Genomic DNA, 18,622 nt, shown 5'->3' with positions numbered 1-18,622 from the left:
AAATATATAAAGATTTAGGAAAATAGTCAGGACCACTATATGCTAAAACAGGCTCTACAGGACAAAAATATTTCAACATAGAAGACATTAAATAGTACAAAAAATCAAAGAAAAATAAAAATACTACCTGATTTAAATATGCCATTAGAAACAGACTATTTAATTATAGAAACAGACGAGAGTTTTGAAGGATGGGGAGCAGTTTTGAAGGCAAAACCAAATAAATATAGTGATAAGAATACAGAAAAAATATGTGCTTACCAAAGTGGTAAATATAGAGAAAAAGGAAATATGAGTAGTATAGATGCAGAAATTTTAGCTTTAATATACGGATTAAATAGTTTTAAACTATACATATTGAATAAACAAGAAGTAACAATTAGAACCGACTGTGAAGCTATAGTTAAGTTTCACCAAAAGATAAATGCAAAGAGTAGTAGTAGAAGAAGATGGTTAAATTTTATTGATACTATATCAATATATAATTTGGTTTTTGAACATATTAAAGAAAAAGATAATAATTTAGCAGATCAGTTAAGCAGGCTTAAAATTACTGTTAATTAATAAATATTTTACATGTACAGCATGAGACCAACAGTTCCCAAGACTGAAGACAAAGGGAAGGGCATTCAAGCCTCACTCTCAGACAAATACTTGCAGACAGTATTAGGTAAACTTCATTTTAAGCCACAATCTCTTGCAGAACAAACTCATATGGATAGAATAAGTTTTGGAAAGCATAATTTAATATTTTTTCCACCATCAAACATATCGTTTAGAGTATTACCAGAATGTGTCATAGATAGACCTCAAAGATGTTTTATTGATAACTTATGGATAGCATATAATAAAAAAGACATTAAATATGTTATAGCGGCTCTTAATGCCTTAGGACAGTATTTTACAGACAAAAACCAAGAAAAAAGATTTAAATACTATGTAGTTATACATGGTAAGACAAATGGCATTTTTCAGACATGGTTAGAAGTACTAGACTCTATTAAAAATATAGAAAAACCACTTTTTAAAGGTTTCAATGACTTCACTGAAGCATTAGACTATGCAAGAGGAATACTAGGACCAAACTACTATATCTCCTCAGCACTTAGACAAAACCCAAAAAAAAATTCCCCAATATAACATCCAAAAGGACAACGATAAGATAATATTATGTGATCATTGCTCATCAATGACGGAAGCCTTCAAACGAATAAACCAGAAGAATGAAATCTTGGCACAGGAAAAAACAAGACTTATGGAGCAAGTGAAGGTACTAGAACAGAGAATACATGCGTTAAAATTTGAATTGACACAGTCCCAGACTCAAGTTATATCTCAACAAGACACAAAGATGAGTAGTCCAAAACAGAGTTCTCCATCTCAAGAAAAAATGGATGAGAAGGGTGTACATTCCCCAATGAATGCAGCAAAATCTACAGTATCGGATAATGATACAGCTAGTCCGGTTCAAACGGTAACTGGTAAAGACACATCAAATCCGTTTATGGCTGTCACTTTGCCAAAAAGTGAAGATGAAGGTTCATCAAGACGAAGACTACCTAGAACACTAACACAGGGAGAAGCATTAAAAAAGAAGGGTATAATTTCTAAAAAGAAAAAAAATGAGAAAATAGAAAGCATAATTAAACAGACATTAGAAAATTTCTTTCAAGAAAAAGAAAAGCAAGACAAACATATGATTAAAAGTCCCAGTTTTAATCCAAGTCCAGAAAGGTCTCAAAGCTCAGGGGAAGATGATAATCACGAAGATGAAGACAACTTAAATTATCAAGATGCCCAAGATCCATACGAAGATGATTCAGGAATGAGTTTTGATTCAATAGCTCTACATAACTTAGACACGTAAAAGGAAGCAAGGTCTCAGTTAGAGGAAAATAAGAGCAATAAAGACAAAGAGCAATAATTCGGGAGACAATTGAAAAAGAAGAAGTGACATAAAGAAGATGTGACAAAAGGAAGTACTACAAGACAAGCTGAATTTTGAGTGGAAGAAATAGTTACAAATACTAAGGAAATCCCTGCCTAAGCCATATGAAGATGGGGCCCAATGAAGTACCCTACAAGGCTAGACAAGAAAGATTTCTCGAAAGGTTTGAAGTCCATTTTGGAATCCGTCTCAAAAATTTAGCTATAAAAAGGGAAAGAAGGAAGAAGAGAAAACACTCTGAAGAAAGCCAAGCCACCAAAATACTCTCCTTCATCACCCACCATCCTCCAAACATCTTGTCATATACCTTGTAAAATATTTCCTTATGTATGCCTTAGTACTATCTATCTCGAGTTTGTAAAATAAATAAATCATTATGCTTGTGTGTGCCAGATCTTAATTCCCAAGTCCAGTAAACTTTTTGGGTTTCCCGAAAGGGAAATCTCTCTCCTGTAAACATGTAAGTTACTTATTTTATCTAAATTATGTTTCTGGATATTACCCCTGTTTACAGTTTTATGTTATTATGTACAGTTTTATGTTTACTATTCCACAATTATTAGTTTGTAAATAACTAGACATCACTCTTAGTATATGGTTATCTTTCCAATTTTTTAATAATTTTGATGGATTAACCTATAAATTCCTAGGAGAAACCGGTTAAGCCAAACCCAAAATTAACAAAAAATGGGTATATATGTTTAACCGTGGCCAGGGTGAGGTTAAAGAAAAAAGAGTTAAGAAAAGATTACTTCTTTAAAAGGTTGGGAAGAAGAGATGAACAGAGTGCATGTCACGACCCGGATTTCCCACCTTCGGGGGTCGTGATGGCGCCTACTAGTAGGAGCTAGGCAAGCCAAGCTTAATCACTTTCTATTAAGCACCTATTCCTTTTTAATAATTAACAACATTAAAATAAAGGCAACAGAACTAAATTCATAAGCAGAAGTCTTAAATTTCAAATAACTGAATAAAATTCGGAGTTTCCAACATGAATCTCTACCCAAGAACTGGAGTCACATACTCACGAACATCTAAGAATACTAAATACAAGGTCTGAAAGAAACATCTCTGTTTTGTCTCGGATACAATGAGATAACAGTCAAATATAAGGATAGGGGAGACGCCGGGCCTGCGGACGCCTGCAAGGCTACCTCGGTGTCTCGCTGGACTGGAAACTTGCACCCACGCTACTGGAGCTGCTGACCAAAACTTGGATCTGTGAAAAAGAGCACAGAGTGTAGCATCAGCACAACCGACCCCATGTGCTGGTAAGTGCCTAGCCTAACCTCGGCGAAGTAGTGACGAGGCTAGGACCAGACTACCAGATAAACCTGTGCAGTTCAAATATATACATACGACGGAAAGAAATACGGGAAGTAAACAGTCAATAACGGAAGGGGGAACATGTTATGGGGAGGCAACAGTTACAATTAGGAAAGCACAATATAAAGGTAGAAGCAGCCAAAGCATTTACAACGAATCAAGAAACGAATACTCCAACTAAACACACTTGAATCAGCAACTGTTGCGGCGTGCAACCCGATCCTCAATATCATTGTTGCGGCGTGAAACCCGACCCTCAAATATCATTGTTGCGGCGTGCAACCCGATCCTCAATATCATTGTTGCGACGTGCAACCCGACCCTCAAATATCATTGTTGCGGCGTGCAACCCAACCCTCAAATATCATTTAGCATTGTTGCGGCGTGCAACCCGATCCATATCATTTATCACTGTTGCGGCATGCAACCGGATCCACCAATATCATTCTTTCTCATCCGAACAACGGTCACAAATACGGGGCAAAAAAGCAAACAAACAATGGCAAAAAAAAATCCCGGCAAGGGAATACAATAAAGCAGTCAGATCCCGGCAAGGGAACAATATCAATAAACTCAATATCCCGACAAGGGAGAAAGACAACAACCAACAAAACGACCCGGCGAGGGAATAACCAATAGCCATCTCTTTCTTTCGTATCTTACATTATAATTCACTTCATCATTCGAGCCAATGCTCCGGAGAATCAAATAATCATAATGTCTTTCATACATTCTTTACAATATATAGGAATTCTCAGTTAAGCATGGAAATTTCAACAAATCATGATAATCGCATTTTAAGGACTCACGGTCATGCTAGACACCAATGTATAGATACTCGTCACCATGCCTATGCACCGTACTCGACAATTAGCAAGTAGCAAACAACACTCAACTCCTATTCCCTCAAGCTAAGGTTAGACCAAACACTTACCTCGAACTTCCATGGCCAATTCAATCCTCAATTACCGCTTTTCCTCTCGAACTCGGCTCCCACTCAATCAAATCTATACAATAATGATTCCACAGTATCAATATATGAACCCAATTCATAAATTTGGATTTCTAAGCTTTCTTCTCAAAATTCCAAAAATCGACCCCGGGCCCGCTTGGTCAAAACACGAGGTTCGAACCAAATTCATATCACCCATTCTCCTATGAGCCCGAATATACAATTTGCTTTCAAATTCGACCCCAAAACGAGGTCTAAATCAAGAAAAATTGAAAAGCCCTAACTCTACCCATTTTCCCCAATTTCAACCCTAGATTACATGATTTGAGCTTAGGAATTTGATAAATGATGATGGAAAATGAAGGAGACAAGTTAAACAATACTTACCCAAGAAGCTTTGATGAAGAAATGCCCTAACAATCGCCTAGAAGCTTTGGAGAAGAAATGGTTTGTGTATTTTTTGAATAAAACCCGTCACTGTTCTGTTTTTATGACTTAAAAATCGCTAGGTGAAAATACTCTATGCGTTCGCGACATGGGGTTCGCGTTCGCGATGAGTAGGGTCAGACAGGCATCGCGTTCGCGGGAGTAGGGGTGCGAACGCGAAGGAGGAAATACTGGGGTCCAAGGAGTTTGGCCTACGCAAACGCGTTGGCCTATATGCAAAACGCGATGGGAAGGGGGCTGGAGAGCTATGCGAACGCGGTCCAGCCATCGCGAACGTGAAGAAGGAAGGAGGGATGGGCCCTCGAAACTCGATAACTCTACGCGATCGCGGTGAAGGGATGTGAATGCGAAGGATGGAGGAATCTGAAGCTTCGCGAACCCGAAGGAGATACCGCGAACGCGATGAAGGAATTTACCGTGCACCTGTTGCAGATTTTCTGCAATTTCACTAAGTTCTAAAACCTCCCGGAACACCTCCGAAACACTCCCGAGCCCTCGGGGCTCCTAACCAAATATACACACAACCTCAAAAACATCCTACGGACTTATCTGTGCGATCAAATCGCCAAAATAACATCATATACATCAAATCAAGCCTCAAAACTCATGGTTTTCCTTGAAATTTTCATAAAGCATCAAATTTTCATTTTAAGTCCGAAACACGTCAAACGACGTCCAACTTCAACCAAATTTTACATAAAGCGCTTAAACCATATATAAGACTTGTACCGGGCATCGAAACCAAAATACGAGCCCGATATCACAGTCTTTTAATCAAATTTTATTTCCAATTTCCTTAATAATTTCAGAAAAACAATTTCACAGAAAAATTCATTACTCGGGCTCTAGACCTCGGAATTCGACTCCGGGCATATGCTCGAGTCCCATATTTTTCTACGGACCCTCCGGGACCATCAAATCATGGGTCTGGATCCGTTTACCAAAAATATTGACCGAAGTCAAATATATTCATATTAATATCAAAATTTAGCGTTTTTCACACAGAATTCATACACTACTAAAAAATGGTTCTAATGGAACGGTTATTTTGTAACGGTTAGAGAACTGTTACAATAAATTATGTATTGGAACGGTTTTAATCGTCCCAATAGAGTCATAGGGCTTTTGGGACACTTATGAAGCAAAACCGTTCCAATAGCACTGTAACCGTCGCCATAAATAAATGTATGAAGACAATTTATAAAGGCGATACAATAGTGTTATTTATGTGAACGGTTTGGTGAAATAAAATATATATTGGGATGGTTTATTTTTCCCTCCCTACTTTCCCTCCTACATATTTATTAAAAAATCAAAAAAATAATAGATGACCCCACCAAATTTTTATACTAAGTCTTTAATTTATTTTGTAAAGTTAGAAAACGCATTTCATCTCTCTGTCATCTCATCATCAGCCCTTTCGCCTCTCTCTCTCTCTCATAGTCTTAAACCTAGAAAAAATCGTCATCGGCGAACTGTGCAGCTTGCTCCGACGAAGGAAGATCTATTCCGACGAAGGACAACCATTTCGACTAATATAAGGGAATCTCAGATGTAGGTTGTCGGTATTTTTCCTTTGTTCGATATTTTCTGTGGTTGTTCGATGTTCGCTATTGTTTCGTCGGATAATTGTTTCACTTCTTCTTATGTTTTCTTTCTCTGGTAAGATTCTGATAAATCCGTTAATTTACTCTGTCCCTTGTTTGTAGTGTATGCTAAATTTTGTGGTTTCTAGTTTGTAAAATTGGGGGTTTAGTGGGTGGATTTTGATAGATGAAAGGGCTGTTGAAAATAGATTAATTTCATGTTTAAATCTTTTTAAAGGTAATGATTCGGAAAATTAAACCATTGTTAAAACAACTAGTTCATACAGATAAGTTGATTGGGGTTTAGTTGGGGGTTAAGTATTGACTTTTTCTAAGTGGCTTTTTTTTCTATCTTTCTTATTATCTGATTTTTTTTATTAAGAGTAATAAGCCAATTTTATACTGGTTGTTGTGGTGCCATATAAGATAAAACTAATTTAATGGATAACGGAGATAAAAGATGAATGGACCTTCGAAGGTCAACTGATGAGTACATACAAAGAGTGAATAAACTTTTTGATAAAGCATTTGAATGAGCTTCCCAAGGAAATAAAATATTATGCCCTTTTAAAGAGTGCGCTAATTGTTTTTGGCATCATAGGAATAACAACTTCTTATACTTGTGCCTTTCAAGCATAGAATAACAACTTCTTTCCTTTCAATATTTACAGAGGGGAGAAGGCATTTTGTCGTACGAAGTGTCGTTGCACACAAATATTGATCGATGAACACAAAGAGAAATGTGGTTCTGGAGCAATGAAATCGCTTGGCGACTGCTCTGTCTCTCCTTGCTCTGTCTCTCCTTGCTCTGGCGCAATGCAGTTTTTCACTGGCGTGGCCATGGCTTAACAACTGAAAATTATATGGTACCTTCAACTTTACATAAATAAATAAATAAAAGGGGCGATATATATAAGTTTCGAAAGGTATCCCGAATAAAAATTGGTACCCACTGGCTTAAGAAAGATGTTAGATTTTTATGTTAAGGATGTTCTGAGCATGAAATCTATGCTACTTGAAGAGTAGGAAAAAACATTCTGGGAAAAGCATGTAATGAAGTTTGTTAGAAATTACTTAGTGAAGAGGGTAATCTGCCGCAAGGCACATAGACGGATTCACATAGCAATTCCAAATGTTACATTTTAAATATATGGTTATGAGGTTGGAATACTATATTGCACTTATCGGTATGAAGTTGGAATCCAAAAATGTACTTTAGTCTCAATTCGTCTAATTAACTTGTGTGCACCGGCGTTGTTCAATTTTTAATCAGATTAAAATTAGTGACTAATAGCTAGTATCTTATATAGTAACTCAAAGATCCAGTTACTAACTTGTTCTCTAATTAGTTGGAAAAAATTGTTATTCTATGCTTGAAAGGCAGAAGGAAATCAATTTTTTGTTCTTGTGTATGCTCTTGGAGTTTTTAGTTTGTTTCAGTTCCAAGCTTTTGTAATATGCTAAGTACTTAAAACTATAGTCTGATACATGAAGCTATTTTAATATGTTATAAAGCTTAGTTTGTTTCATTCGAAGCTTTTATAATATCCAAACAACTTTTGTTTTAAATTTTCAGTTCTTGCGTATGACCTTTGGCCTTTGAACTCCATTTGCCATATTCAACACTGAGAACCTCGAATAAGGTATAATCTTTTGTTTCTGTTTTCATTTTTCATGAAGTTTGATTTGCCTTAATTAATGAAACCTTTAGCATCATGTATGGCAACTGTATAACTAGTTTGTTTTAAAGATTGCCTAGACTTTTGCGGTGGTTGCGTATTAAGTATTCAAATTAAAGTTGAGTAAATTACTGGCAACCAATTCTTCAGTAATTAATTTTTCAAGTGCATGTACTTTTATCTTATGGTCAACTATTTTGCAAGGAGGGCCATTCTGGACTAGCAAGGAGCTATTATGAAATGAAGATACAACATACACGACTGGTTTCAGATGCCTATAATGCTAGCATTGGTTTCGGTAAGCTTTCTATCCAGCTTTCAATATGTGTAGGGGTTAATTTATCTTTATATTAAAGTTGATATGTACATCAGTACATGTTATTGGTTGGAATGATCTGAATCAAAAGCAGTGCTAGTGGCAACTACTTAATAAAATCTGAGATGTGAAAAACTGAAGTAGCAAAACACTAGAGTGCAATCATTGAGACTCTTAACCTTGAGTCATCAAAACCCATTCTGATTTTAGTCTAATCTGGTCCCTCTACACGATTGGTGGAAGCTTTAATTACTGAATTTCTCCCCAACAGTCTATTACAGGTTCGTTTAGATCTGATTCTAATTAAATGTTAATAGAATTTCTATCTCCCAATCTGTAATCACTTGCTCCCAGAGTGAACTATTAAAGAACAGTTCATCCCTTTATTCAGGCTAGACCGATCACATCTCCTTAGCAAAGCCATAAGACCTTTGGCCGTATTCTAGTTTGACCTTTAGAATTCATGTGCGTATTTTATCTGCTGCTGTTCTGGAGATGTTCTCACTATCTTCATCCATATTATCAAACTTCCTTATATATGAATATGATTTAACTTAGCTGGAATGACAGTGGATAGATAGCATTCATTTCACAGATGTTTGAACTATTTGAACAATTAACGATGGGGGTAGATTTTTGTATTATTACGCTTTGAGGGTACAACTGTTAGAGACTGTTGCAAAAACTGAGGTTTTGTTTGATAATGCTAGATATCGGATTTGGTTAAAAAATTGTTCAAAAACTTTTTTGCCGTCTTGAGGGAACATCACCCTCCAAGTATGGTTTCTGCAGTAGTATCGATAATGTCACAAATAAATGGAACAGAGTATAGGAGGAAAATGTCTAGTCGTTTGTATTTATGGACTTTCAGTAAGAAAATTAAATTGGTAGTATGCGGATTGATTTCTCAAATGACTACTTTGTCTTCAGCAGAAGCTCTAACTTTGCCTTCTGGACTAATATTCTTCTAACTATGTTTGATTAAAAGCAAAGGGAATGAAGAAAATTATTTTCTGCATCTATAAATATTCCAGCCCCTCCCCAACGAGGAATGGTGGATGACCTTTGTTCTCCAATGAATTTTATATCAAGCAACGAATATATGTTGTATATATACTCTGGAATTGCTTGTGACTGTAGAATACACTAATTAACCTTAGAAAAATCATCTAACATCGCATCTAAAATTTGTAAAACACAATGACATAAAAGAATTCATTAGTTCTGAAAAATATGGTTCACTAGATGTGGTTCTGCAGAATATGAGGACTATATGTTCACTTTATCAAGGTCTCAGTGAAACCAACCGTTAGTTTTAAAGTTTCTATTTGGTATTCTGTTAAATAGACTAAAAGTGCTCAACTTTAATAAAGTTAAAGGACGATTAGTGCTCAAGGTGATATATAAAGGACAAAGTTAGATCTATAGCTAAAGATAAGGGACAGTTTTAGCTAAAAACTCTTCTATTTTCTGTATCTTCCTTTCTGAACTTATAAAACTTTAATTAAGGACTTAAGTACTCCTAAAACTTCATCTTTCTTTCTTATCATGAACTAAATATTAGGCTGACCAGTGTTATTAGGTGCAGTTGGCCATGCCCTGTTGATAATATTGTGGATGGCACATCGATAGTTGATGTAAGGATGGATATTAGGTTCTGCTAGTTGTATTTGCAAATGATGTTTTGAGCAGGTTGAAAATTTTGGGATAGTCATATTTACAAAGGAAACTCCCGAAAAATTTAAGAATTTAGAGAGAATAAAAATTTTCGAGTTAATATCAATTGGTCATTCAATTACTTTATGATTCAATTATCTTAAAAATGTTATTTAATTATTTCTCATTATCTTTTGTAGGTGCAGTGATTGCGGATGAAAGCAGTGACGAAGACCTTACTTGAGTGTTGTTGTTGATTGTTGTTAGGCTTTATTATTATGTTTAAGGATATTTTAGTTTAGAACTTTTTGTATGCAAACTCAACTATTTTGAGTTTTGAATTATTTGACCAAACATTGTATCCATATTTTATTTTTGTACATGATAATGCTACTTGGATATGGTGTAAACAATTTCATAGAATAGGAAACTATTTCTCATTTTGCTTCCATAAATATCAGAAATTATAATTTGTTGCAATAGAGAATATAACCGTTCCAATAGACCTAGCAAATAATAAGAGCAACCCCTAATAACTGTTCCAATAAGTTATAATATCCGTTGCAATAGAGTACTGATAATTGTTCCAATATACCATGAAAACCGTTGCAACATATCATGAAAACCGTTGCAACAGCCTTAAAAAAATCAGCTGTATTAGTTTACCAGGACGGTTTATAACCGTCCCAATAGAAAATAAACCGTTCCTGTAGATAGAACAAGGTAGCAATCCAAAACCGTTACAATATCCCTATCTATGGAGACGGTTTATGAACCGTTGCAAACAACCGTTCCAATAGACCTATTGTAACGCTGAATCCCGAAACGGGTCAACATCCGTCCCAATAGCCCTATAAGGACGGTTAGCAGATCTATTGCAATGGTTTTCGAAGGGTTGCCATAGCTTCAATTTCCAGTAGTGATATTTAAGCTTTCCGGCTACGCGCCCGGACTGCGCACGCAAATCGAGGCAACCTTAAATGAGGTTTTCGAGGCCTCTGAAGCACGAAATGAATAAGAAAATAGGTGATGACCCCTTTGGGTCGTCACATTCTCCGCCTCTAAAACAACCGTTCGTCCTCGAACGGACAAAAGAATGAAGTACCTGAGTCGGGAAATAGATGAGGATAACGGCTCCGCATATCAGACTCGGACTCCCAGGTCGATGCCTCAGGGGGCTGACCTCTCCACTGAACACGAACAGAGGGAAACTCTTGGATCTCAACTGACGAACCTACCGATCTAGAATAGCTACCGACTGCTCCTCATAAGATAAATCCCTGTCCAACTGGACAATGCTGAAATCTAACACGTGGGCTGGATCGCTGTGATACCTCCGAAGCATGGATACATGAAAAATTGGATGCACGGCTGATAAGCTGGGCGGCAATGCAAGTCTATAAGCCACCTCTCCCACTCGATCAAGAATCTCAAACGGACCAATGAACCTAGGGCTAAGCTTGCCCTTCTTCCCAAATCTAATCACGCCCTTCATGGGCGACACTCGGAGCAATACTCGCTCACCAACCATGAAAGCTACATCTCGAACCTTACGATCTGCATAGCTCTTTTGCCTGGTCTGAGCCGAACGAAGCCTATCCTAAATGATCTTGACCTTGTCCAAGGCCTCCTGAACCAAATCCGTACCTATCAACCGAGCCTCTTCCGGCTCAAACCACCCAATCGGAGACCGACACCGCCTACCATATAAAGCCTCATAAGGAGCCATCTGGATGCTCGACTGGTAGCTGTTGTTGTAGGCAAACTCCGCTAAAGGCAAGAACTGATCCCACGAGCCTCCAAAATCAATAACACAAGCCCGGAGCATATCCTCTAGAATCTGAATAGTCTGCTCGGACTGACCGTCCGTCTGGGGATGAAATGATGTGCTCAACTCGACCCGTGTGCCCATCTCTCACTGAACTGCTCTCCAGAAGCGCGAGGTAAACTGCATACCCCGGTCCGAAATGATAGATACGGGCATACCATGAAGGCGAACAATCTCCTGAATGTAGATCTCAGCCAACCTCTTAGAAGAATATGAGACTGCCACAGGAATGAAATGTGCTGACTTGGTTAGCCTATCAACAATAACCCATATCGCATCGAACTTCTTCCGAGTCAGCGGAAGTCTAGTAACAAAGTACATAGTAATCCGCTCCCATTCCACTCAGGAAGCTCAATCCGCTGAAATACACCACCAGGCCTTTGATGCTCGTACTTAACCTGCTGACAATTCAAACAACGAGCCCCATATGCTACAATATCCTTCTTCATCCTAAGCCACCAATAATGCTGCCGCAAATCCTGATACATCTTCGCGGCGCCCGGATGAATAGAGTACCGGGAACTATGGGCCTTCTCTAGAATCAACTCTTGAAGCCCATCCACATTAGGCACACAAACTCGCCCCTGCAATCAAAAAACTCCATCCGCATCTAAGGTAACCTGCTTGGCACCTCCTCGCTGCACCGTGTCTCTAAGGACACACAAATGGGGATCATCAAACTGCCGATCACAGATACGCTCCAATAATGAAGAACGAGCAACCGTGCAAGCTAACACACGACTGGGCTCAGAAACATCCAGTCTCACGAACTGATTGGCTAAAGCCTGAACATCCAAAGCAAGCGGCCTCTCACCGACCGGAATATAAGCAAGACTGCCCATACTGGCTAACTTCCTACTCAATGCATCGGTCACCACATTGGCCTTCCCTAGTTGATATAGAATGGTGATGTCATAATCCTTCAACAACTCCAACCACCTCCTCTGCCTCAAATTCAACTCCTTTTGCTTGAACAAATACTGAAGACTCTTGTGATCAGTGAACACCTCACATGCCACGCCATACAGATAATGCCTCCAAATCTTCAATGCGTGAACTATGGTTGCCAACTCCAAATCATGAACCGGATAGTTCTTCTCATGAATCTTCAACTGCCGCGAAGCATAGGCAATTGCCTTTCCATCCTGCATCATTACTGCACCAAGTCCAATACGAGATGCACCACAATAAACTGTATAAGGCCCGGAACCTATGGGCAAAACCAACACCGGTGCCGTAGTCCAAGCTATCTTGAGCTTCCGAAAGCTCGCCTCGCACTCGTCCGACCATCTGAACTGGGCACCCTTCTGGGTCAACCTGGATACTCTCTGCTGACACAACATGACCCAGGAATGCAACTGAACTCAACCAGAACTCACACTTCGGAAACTTAGCGTACAACTGACTATCCCTCAAACTCTGAAGAACCACTCTAAGATGCTGCTCGTGCTCCTCTCGACTGCGGGGAATATATCAAAATATCATCATGAAGACTATCACGAACGAATCCAAATAAGGCCTGAACACTCGGTTCATCAAGTCCATGAAAGCTGCTGGGGCATTTGTCAACCCGAATGACATAACCAAGAACTCATAATGCCCGTACCGAGTGCGGAAAGCTGTCTTAGGGACATCGGATGCCCTAATCCTCAACTGACGGTAGCCAGATCGCAAGTCCATATTTGAAAATACCTTGGCACCCTGAAGCTGATCAAACCAATCATCAATCCTCGGCAATGGATACCTATTATTGATTGTAACCTTGATCGATTGCCGGTAATCAATACACATTCTCATTGAGCCATCCTTTTTCTTCACAAATAACACTGGCGCACCCCAAGGCGAAACACTGGGTCTAATGAAACCCTTCTCAAGCAAATCCTGCAACTGATCCTTAAACTCTTTCAACTTTGGCGAGGCCATGCGATACAGCAGGATGAAAATGCGCTGAGTGCCCGGAGTCAGATCAATACAAAAGTCGATATCCCTGTTGGGCGGCATACCCGGCAGGTCTGAAGGGAAAACCTCAGGGAACTCCCGAACAATGGGAAGAGAATCAATAGAAGGGACCTCTACGCTGGAGTCGCGAACATACGCCAAATAAGCTAAACACCCCTTCTCGACCAGGCATCGAGCCTTCACATATGATATAACACTACGGGTGGCATGACTTGGGGTCCCTCTCCACTCCAAATGGGGCAAATCTGATAAAGCTAAGGTCACGGTCTTGGCATGGCAATCCAAGATAGCATGATACGAGGACAACTTATCCATCCCTAATATAACGTCGAAATCCACCATGTCTAAGAGCAACAACTCAACACGGGTCTCAAGACCCCCAAACACTACAACACAGGAACGATGAACTCGGTCGATCACTATAGAATCACCCACCGGTACATACACATAAACAAGAATACTCAATGCATCACTAGGCATAACCAGGTACGGTGCAAAATAGGATGACACGTACGAATACGTAGACCCTGGGTCAAATAGCATTGAAGCATCTATATCACAGACTAGAATAGTACCTGTAATGACATCGTCTGATGACTCGGCCTCTGGCCTGGCTGGAAGAGCATAACATCGGGGCTAGGTCCCACCTCCCTGAACCATATCTCTGGGACGATCGGCTGCTGGCTGGCCTCTACCTCTGGCGGTCTGAGCTGCACCTCTATGTCCTCTACCTCTACCTCCATGACCTCTGGCACCACCTCTAGCTGGCTGGGCAGGCTGTGGAATCCCTGGTGCCTGAACCATAGCACGAGAACTCTGATGCTGAGAGCTGCCATAAACTCAGGGGCCATATCTGACAATGTGTCGCGTGTCGCCACAAGCGTGGCAAGAACCCGGCTGCTGCGGCTGAGCACCCCTCAACCTAAGGCAAGACCTCCTGAGATGACCATACTCGCCACACAAATAACATCCACGCGACTACTGTAGCTGCGGAAACTGAGGCTGACCCTGTCGACCTGAATGACCACCTGAAGTACCATGAATGACCTGGAGAGCTGACTGAAAGGGCCTGTAAGGATGGCTTCTACCACAAGAACCTCTACCTCCTGACGAGGTACCACTGAATCTGCCTACATGACGGGGCCTCTTATCTGACCCATGACCACCTCCCTGTGGCAGAACTATCTCAACTCTACGGCCCACATTGGCCGCCTCCTGAAAAGCGATCTCACCCCCGGCCTGAGCCACTATACCCGGCTGACCTGCCACCGCTGGCTGAACCGCTGGAAGCAAACCTGCTCGAATGACACCCTCTATGAGGCCTACCAATCGGATTAGAGCGTCCTGAAGAACTGGGGTGGCAATGAACCCCTCTGGGGACCTAAACTGGGCCCACCGGAACTGCTGCGGCTGGAACCTCCTCCTCAAGCTCAACCCGAGGCTCCGCCTCTGGGGCTGCTCCTCGGGGCTAGGACTGCTGAGCAGTAGATCAGGAAGCGCGTGTTCTCGCCATCTGCGAAAGAACAGAGTAGAAATTCAATCGGTGGTTGAGAAACAGAACCGCACGACAAGAAAGATCAAATGTGAAGTTTTTCCTAACTCTGCAGCCTCTGGGGATAAATATAGACGTCTCCGTACCGATCCCTCAGACTCTACCAAGTTTGTCCGTGAGTTTTGAGACCTATGTAACCTAGAGCTCTGATACCAACTTGTCACGACCCGAATTTCCCACCTTCGAGGGTCGTGATGACGCCTACTATGAGGAGCTAGGCAAGCCAAGCTTAATCACTTTCTATTAAGTACCTATTCCTTTTCAATAACTAACAACATTAAAATAAAGGAAACAGAACTAAATTCATAAGCGGAAGTCTTAAATTTCAAATAACTGAATAAAATTTGGAGTTTCCAACATGAATCTCTACCCAAGAACTGGAGTCACATACTCACGAACATCTAAGAATACTAAATACAAGGTCTGAAAGAAACATCTCTGTTTTGTCTCGGATACAATGAGATAACAGTCAAATATAAGGATAGGGGAGACGCCGGGCCTGCGGACGCCTGCAAGGCTACCTCGGTGTCTCGCTGGACTGGAGCTGCTGACCAAAACCTGGATCTGTGCAAAAGAGCACAGAGTGTAGCATCAGCACAACCGACCCCATGTGCTGGTAAGTGCCTAGCCTAACCTTGGCGAAGTAGTGATGAGGCTAGGACCAGACTACCAGATAAACTTGTGCAGTTCAAATATATACATACGACGGAAAGAAATACGGGAAGTAAACATTCAATAACGAAAGGGGGAACATGTTATGGGGAGGCGATAGTTACAATTAGGAAAGCACAATATAAAGGTAGAAGCAGCCAAAGAATTTACAACGAATCAAGAAACGAATACTCCAACTAAACACACTTGAATCAACAACTGTTGCGGCGTGCAACCCGATCCTCAATATCATTGTTGCGGCGTGCAACCCGACCCTCAAATATCATTGTTGCGGCGTGCAACCCGATCTTCAATATCATTGTTGCGGCATGCAACCCGACCCTCAAATATCATTGTTGCAGCGTACAACCCGACCCTCAAATATCATTTAGCATTGTTGCGGCGTACAACCCGATCCATATCATTTATCACTGTTGCGGCGTGCAACCCGATCCACCAATATCATTCTTTCTCATCCAAACAACGGTCACAAATACGGGGCAAAAAAGTAAACAAACAATGGCAAAAAAAAATCCCGGCAAGGGAATACAATAAAGCAGTTAGATCCCGGCAAGGGAAAAATATCAATCAACTCAATATCCCGGCAAGGGAGAAAGACAACAACCAACAAAACGACCCGGCAAGGGAATAACCAATAGCCATCTCTTTCTTTCGTATCTTACTTTATAATTCACTTCATCATTCGAGCCAATGCTCCGGAGAATCAAATAATCATAATGTCTTTCATACTTTCTTTACAATATAAAGGATTCCTTAGTTAAGCATGGAAATTTCAACAAATCATGATAATCGCATTTTAAGGACTCACGGTCATGCTAGACACCAATGTATAGATACTCGTCACCATGCCTATACACCGTACTCGACAATTAGCAAGTAGCAAACAAGATTCAACTCCTATTCCCTCAAGCTAAGGTTAGACCAAACACTTACCTCGAATTTCCACGGCCAATTCAATCCTCAATTACCGCTTTTCCTCTCGAACTGGGCTCCCACTCAATCAAATCTATACAATAATAATTCCACAGTATCAATATATGCTAAACAAATCAAACCCAATTCCTAAATTTAGATTTCTAAGCTTTCTTCCCAAAATTCCAAAAATCGACCCCGGGCCCGCTTGGTCAAAACACGAGGTTCGAACCAAATTCATATCACCCATTCTCCTACGAGCCCGAATATACAATTTGCTTTCAATTTGACCCCAAAACGAGGTCTAAATCAAGAAAAATTGAAAAGCCCTAACTCTACCCATTTTCCCCAATTTCAACCCTAGATTACATGATTTGAGCTTAGGAATTTGATAAATGATGATGGGAAATGAAGGAGACAAGTTAAACAATACTTACTCAAGAAGCTTTGATGAAGAAATGCCCTAACAATCGCCTAGAAGCTTTGGAGAAGAAAGGGTTCGTGTATTTTTTGAATAAAACCCGTCACTGTTCTGTTTTTATGACTTAAAAATCGCTGGGTGAAAATACTCTATGCGTTCGCGACATGGGGTTCGCGTTCGCGATGAGTAGGGTCAGACAGGCATCGCGTTCGCGGGAGTAGGGATGCGAACGCGAAGGAGGAAATACTGGGGTCCAAGGAGTTTGGCCTACGCGAACACGTTGGCCTATATGCGAACGCGATGGGAAGGGGGCTGAAGACCTATGCGAATGCGGTCCAGCCATCGCGAACGCGAAGAAGGAAGGAGGGCTGGGCCCTCAGAACTCGATAAATCTACGCGATTGCGGTGAAGGGATGCGAACGCGAAGGAGGGAGGAATCTGAAGCTGCGCGAACGCGAAGGAGATACCGCGAACGCGATGAAGGAATTTACTGTGCACCTATTGCGGATTTTCTGCAATTTCACTAAGTTCTAAAACCTCCCGGAACACCTCCGAAACACTCCCGAGCCCTCGGGGCTCCTAACCAAATATACACACAACCTCAAAAACATCCTACGGACTTATCCGTGCGATCAAATCGCCAAAATAACATCATATACATCAAATCAAGCATCAAAACTCATGGTTTTCCTTGAAATTTTCATAAAGCATCAAATTTTCATTTTAAGTCCAAAACACGTCAAATGACGTCCAACTTCAACCAAATTTTACAGAAAGCGCTTAAACCATATATAAGACTTGTACCGGGCATCGGAACCAAAATACGAGCCCGATACCACAGTCTTTTAATCAAATTTTCATTTCCAATTTCCTTAATAATTTCAGAAAAACAATTTTACTGAAAAATTCATTACTCGGGCTCTAGACCTCGGAATTCGACTCCGGGCATATGCCCGAGTCCCATATTTTTCTACGGACCCTCCGGGACCGTCAAATCACGGGTCCGGGTCCATTTACCAAAAATATTGACCGAAGTCAAATATATTCATATTAATATCAAAAGTTAGCATTTTTCACACAGAATTCATATTTAAGCTTTCCGGCTACGCGCCCGGACTGCGCACGCAAATCGAGGCAATATTAAATGAGGTTTTCGAGGCCTCGGAAGCAGGGAATAAATAAGAAAACAGGTGATGACCTCTCTGGGTCGTCACAGTGGAGTAAAAAAAAAGTATAGAAGGGGTAATTTCAGTTCATAATTTCGATAATACTATAACTATATATGTCTACAGAATAAGAGAGAGAGAGTACCGAGTAGGATTTTACAACATAAGATTTAACGTTTTTACCACACCAATGTTACCGTAC

At 40.4% G+C, this 18,622-nt stretch overlaps 1 long non-coding RNA gene across 1 annotated transcript; it reads left to right on the top strand.

Moving 5' to 3' along the window:
- Nucleotides 1-8,138: 8,138 nt before the first annotated feature.
- LOC109219929 lies at nucleotides 8,139-10,348 on the top strand. The gene is made up of 2 exons (XR_002067010.1): nucleotides 8,139-8,236; nucleotides 10,111-10,348. It is a non-coding gene; the product is annotated as an uncharacterized LOC109219929 (long non-coding RNA).
- Nucleotides 10,349-18,622: the final 8,274 nt, after the last annotated feature.

Source organism: Nicotiana attenuata, unplaced genomic scaffold (assembly GCF_001879085.1).
Source record: "Nicotiana attenuata strain UT unplaced genomic scaffold, NIATTr2, whole genome shotgun sequence".
In the NCBI taxonomy this organism is placed as follows: domain Eukaryota; kingdom Viridiplantae; phylum Streptophyta; class Magnoliopsida; order Solanales; family Solanaceae; genus Nicotiana; species Nicotiana attenuata.
The sequence above is the reverse complement of the archived record's forward strand: the minus strand, read 5'-3'. Positions and strand labels throughout refer to the sequence as shown.